Genomic DNA, 6,000 nt, shown 5'->3' with positions numbered 1-6,000 from the left:
GTAAGCAGTACAGCAAGGTAGCAAGTTTAGCAGGTCAATATTAATTTTCTTAGTGTCAATTAGTGTCAATTTATGTATGCGTGTATGTGTGTGTACATGTTGGTCATTCACTGCCTCTCAGGTTGTGGCATGCTGTTGCGTATTGTGCGCCAAGATGTGCCATATTTCCTTCGCCAAGGATTATTCTTAGTTTTGATATATCATCTAGTTCTTTAAAATTTGGGGTTGCCAGACTGAGTTTTTCAAAGTATATTTTCCTTATTTTGTCGATTTTTTTACATTTTAAGAGGAAGTGCACCTCTGTTTCAACCTCATCTGTCAAACAGTGAGTGACTGCATATTCTATTTTCTCTTGGTTGCCAAGATCTCTTGTGTCTTCCTTTTTCAATTGCCAAATGGTGGTGACTTAACCTGTACTTGGTGAGGGTCTGTCTCTGCTTTATATCTCTAACAGTTGAGAGATTCTATGGTGGGTGACTTGCCTTCTGTCTTCCTAATCCTTGGGACTGAAGTCATTATGGTTAAATATTTCCCACCAACCTGGTTGTGTTCGGCTCTAACAACACTTGAGAAGCTTGACATCATCTATGACAACGCAATCTGCTGAATTGATATTCCATGGCTCTGGGCAATGGCACAGGCTGGGTGTACCATTAATAGGATGCACAACAACTACATGCTAAACAACAGCATATCTGTACAACTATGACATCGGTGAGCCACATTTAAAGTATTGTGTTTAGTCTTGATCACCCTACTATGGAAAGGACGTCATTAAGCTGGAACGAGTGCAGAGGATCTCAGATATCAGAGATTTACAAGGATGTTTCCAGGACTCGAGGATCTGAGCTATGGGGAGAGGTTGAGCAGGCTAAAACTTTATTCCTTGGAGTGCAGGAGGCTGAGGGGTGATCTTATAGATGTGTATAAAATCATGAGGGGAATAGATAGGGTGAATGATAGGGTGAATGCACTCAGAGTCTTTTACTCGGAGTAGGGGAATCAAGAACTGAAGGACATAGTTTCAATGTATGAGGGGAAAGATTGAATAGGGACCTGGGAATAACTTTTTAACAAAGATAGCAGTGGGTGAATGGAACATGCTGCCAGAGGAAAAATGCTATATCAACATTTTAAATACATTTGGACAGATACACGGATAGAAAAGATTTAGAGGGAGATGGGTCAAACACGGGCAGGTGTAGATTGGGTGTCTTGGTTAGCATGGACAAGTTGAGTTGAAGGGCCTGTTTCCATGCTGAATGACTCGATAACTGCCATTTTGCCACAAGGACAACATGTACTTGGAAAGCTACCATCTGCATGTTGTCTTCTATGCTATATACTTTAACATCGCAGAGCTCGCGGTCTCTGGTTGGAGACCGACTTCGGGAACTCCAAGCCGCAGGAGCTTCGACCGCCCCGATGCGGGAGTTTCGATTGCCGGCTGTGGGAGCTTCGATCACCCCAACTGCGGATGGTTCGACTACCCCAACCGCGGGAGAATAAAAGAGGAAGAAGATTGGACTTTATTGCCTCCATCACAGTGAGGAACGTGGGGGAATCCGCTGTGGTGGATGTTTATGTTAACTTTACGTAGTTGTGTGTCTTGGTGCTTTTTGTTTAGTAATGCTGTATGGCAATTTGAATTTCACTGTACCTTAATTGGTACATGTGACAATAAACTGACCTTGAAATCTATATCATCCTGATTTGGAAATTCATTGCATTTCCTTCATCAAAGTCTTGGAATTCCTACCCAATGGCACAGTAGGCGCACCTTCGACGGAAATCTCCTCCAACACTAGGAAGACTGTTACCTGTCTATCACAAACTTTAATCCGCAACTACAGATGTCATCTGTTTGGTGTTGAAAACAGCTAAGAGAATTTTAATGAGAGTCAGTAGGTTTCGGGAATTAGGAGCTCAACGTAGAATTGGGGCTCGGAATGAATTTGGGCATGGAAAGCAGAGCTTTGGTTGACATGGAAACTGCATCAAGGAATACTGCCCAGCAGTGCATTGTGGTGGCAGTCTCGACTAAACAAAGGCATAGGCAAAGGTTTCAACACAGATGAGCTGAAATAGATGCAGAATCAGGGGAAATTATGAAGATGAGGTTTGCTGATCTTACATTGATCTGAGATGCAAAATTAATCTCTGGGTCAAATACCACACAAGGTTGCCTTGAGTCTGTTTAGATTTCACACAGGAAGTTGCCACAGAGAGAAATGTGGCCATTTGCTCAGGAATGGAGTTTGTGCCTTCAGAGAAATAAAAAGACACTTTTGATCCAATCTGGAGAATGAGATGGATGTTCGGCCGCTGTGGCAGGGTTTACGCTGTCTCTTCCTACAAGGTGAAACTAAACGGTAGCTTAAGCAACAGAGGGGCATCATTCCTGGACCAGCTCAACACCTCTGACCCTAATGATATACCTGGCCACATTCTTAAAGCCTGCTCAAACAAATTGGCTGGAGATTTTGTAGACATCTTCAATTTTTCATTACACGGTCCAAGTTTTCTACCCGGTATAAAATGACAACAATAATGATGGTGCCCAAGAAGTGCAAGGCAACATGCTTCAGTGACTACTGACTGGTGGCACTAATGTCCACGGTGATGAAGTGCTTTGAGAGGTTGTAAGGCTGCCTTAGTAACGACCTGCACCCACTACAATTCACCCACCACCTAAGTAGATCAATGGGAATGTGATCTCGCTGGCTCTCCACTCAGCACTGGTCAATAAGGCCATTGTTCATTGGATGTAGCTTGGCATTCAAAACCATCATCCTCTCCAAACTTGTTATCCAACTCGGGGTACTACATATAGGTAATGTAGTCCCATTGGTCCCTCTTCTTTCTCAGTGGGTCCCTCTTTGTTCTGACCATGTAATTGGATCCCTGACTTCCTCATTGGCAGACCACAATCAGCACAAATTGCCAACCTCCTCGATGAGCATCAACACCTCAGGGCTGTGCTCAGTCCTCTGCTCTGCACTCTATACCCATGACTGTGTGGCTAGACATAGCTCCAATGCCGAACAACAGTTAATAAGACAGAGCTGGTTGTTAACTTCAGGAGGGGAAAGCTGAGGATCCACAAATCTGTCTCCATCGACCAGGCGCCAATGGAGCGAGTCAAAAACTTAAGTTCCTGGGCGTGCAATCATTCACTACTTTCAAATGCTGAATTTGCTGTTAAAGAGGTCTTTGGGGGAAAAAATGTGAACAATGTGTCATTTCCATCAACACAAGAGCTATAAAATACATTCCCTAACACACATGTTGTAATGGTGTATTTAAGTGTAAAAGTTGAATCTAAAAGCGGCACTGAAGCCGTTTAATAGTTTCCCAAATGACATGAAGCATTAAGCTTCATTGCCATTTACCTTCACGCTTGAGAGCGGAAGATATTAACAAGTTATTCCATTATATAGACAAGTCAAAGGCTATGCTGTTATGTAGACAAGTCAAAGTCTATGCCACTCAATCAGCTAAGTGGGTAATGCAAAGGTTCTAATTTTTCAAATTTATGAGATACGCTTATTTAGTTACTGACATTAATTGCAATATTATTGTGTGACCTACTGTCAAACTCATTGCAGAAAAAGGCCTGTGAACGAACAATTAGCACACAATGTGAAGAAAATTTAAGATTTAAAGAAACATACCTTGCTCAGATAAGGGAAAGCCTGAATGTCCACTGTCCACAAATCTCTTGCATTGCCATTATTAGTGACATAACATCATAGATGTCTGAGAAAATCTATTTAAGCATCAGCTGTGGCATTGGTGACTCTCAGATTAGAGTTTTAGCTTCAAATCTCACTTCAGACATGTGAATACAAAATCTAAGATGACAGCAGTGCAGCACAGAGAGATACATTTTTGGAGGTGCTTCCTTTCATAAGGGATCGATATGTTTGTTTGAGTGTATTATTTTGAAGATCAGCAGATGACTTCTCCCTGTTGTGCTGGCCAACAGTTATTTATCAGCTAGTGTAGGATCACTAAATTCTGAATGATTCGCCAAGTCCAGAAGAAGCATTTAAAACTTGATATTCAGGCACAATGGTTATATGGCATCAGAGCAAAGCATTAAATATTTCCAGATCTTAACTTAATAACTGAACATATCATAACTAACAAAACAAACAAACGATGGAGTTGCAACTAAAAGACTAAAGACTGAATGTAACAAACAGACAAAAGACACTGGACATTCACACAGAACACATGCTGAAAAACTGGCTTCCTTATCTATATAGGGTGTACCAAGCACTCTCGCACCATAAATAGACACAAAATGCAGGAATAATTCAGCGGGTCAGGCAGCATCTCTGGAGAAAAGGAATAGGTGACGTTTCGGGTCAGAACCCTTCTTTAGACTGAAAGATGGAGGAGGCAAGAACAAAACAAGGCCAGCAGCAGATGACCTTGGGAAGAGTGTCCATCATGGCCCATTGTTGGCTGGGGAAGATGTGCTAATGACAGGGATACAGGGATGCGAACAGTGGAACTGATAGGATGACTAGGGTGGGGGAAGCGGGAAAGAAGGGGGGAAGGAAAGCAGGAGTTACTTGAAATTAGAGAAATCAACGTACATACTGTTGGGTTGTAAACTGCCTAAGCGAAATATGAGGTGCTGTTCCTCCAATTTGAGTGTGAGTCGATACCCAAATGGGGATTAGGTGGTTGGCTAACGTCATAATGCCACCCTAAATCTGGGATATTAAGCAGTTGGAATAAACACCCCACACCTGCTCCCTATGTTCTTCCTGATAAATATTACTCACTCTAAAATTCTATTTATTCTCCCCTCATATGGTTTGAATATTTTAACTTCCTTAAGAAATACTTTCACTGCTTGCCCCTCTGTCTTACTCAATGTCTCACCATCTTTAAATAGCTGCTGCGATTCCCTGTATCATCTCTTTCTTCTCTCTCAGCTGTTTAAACTGTTCACCAAGTCCTGCTACATCAATCATATTAACTGTGGAAAGCCCTGTAGCATATCCTACTAATCCTCTTCAAATTCTACATGTTTTTATCCCTTTTCCCAGTAACTGCTCCCTTAACAAATACTGAAATAATTCCCTTGTAGATGTAGAGCACCATTCCAGAATGTCCAACCCCATCAGATTAAACATGACCTGAATGTGATGGTGATAGAAGCCAAAGGTTACTTTTTCTCCTATTTGTGTAGGAAAATAACTGCAGATTCTGGTACAAATCGAAGGTATCACAAAATGCGGGTCAGGCAGCATCTCTGGAGAGAAGGAATGGGTGACGTTTCGGGTTGAGACCCTTCTTCAGACTGATGTCAGGGGGGGGGCAGGACAAAGAAAGGATATAGGTGGAGACAGGACTACAGTGGTTGAACTGGGAAGGGGGAGGGGAAGAGAGGGACAGAGGAACTATCTAAAGTTAGAGAAGTCAATGTTCATAGCGTTGGTCTGTAAGCTGCCCAAGCGAAATATGAGGTGATGTTCCTCCAATTTGCGGTGGGCCTCACTATGACACTGGAGGAGGCCCATGACAGAAAGGTCAGACTGGGAGTGGGAGGGGGAGTTGAAGTGCTCAGCTACCGGGAGATCAGGTTGGTTAAGGCGGACTGAGCGAAGGTGTTGAGTAAAACGATCGCTTTTTTCTCAGCAAGGGGTGCTTCTGGATCATATTCTTTCTCTATCATTTTCCTGATTATTTTTTATTATAATTGACTATAGTTTGTACTATGGATCCCTCGGGCCCCCATTTGATGTTGGCGTGCTTCTTTTCAGTAGCCATACTCAGTATGTCGAGTGCCCGACTGATATTTTCAACCACCTTCATGTTTCTCACCATCACAAGCTGTCCATGTGTCTTACTGTAGTGCACCAGTACCAGTCTCACCGCAACAGTACTTGAAGTCACTCACCGCGTTATTGCTTGTCGTCTTACACATCTCATCGCAACATTACCTAATGTCTTATGCCATTGCATTAGTACGTGTTGTCT

This window comes from Rhinoraja longicauda, chromosome 3, assembly GCF_053455715.1.
Source record: "Rhinoraja longicauda isolate Sanriku21f chromosome 3, sRhiLon1.1, whole genome shotgun sequence".
Lineage (NCBI taxonomy): Eukaryota > Metazoa > Chordata > Chondrichthyes > Rajiformes > Arhynchobatidae > Rhinoraja > Rhinoraja longicauda.
This window is presented reverse-complemented; position numbering follows the sequence as displayed.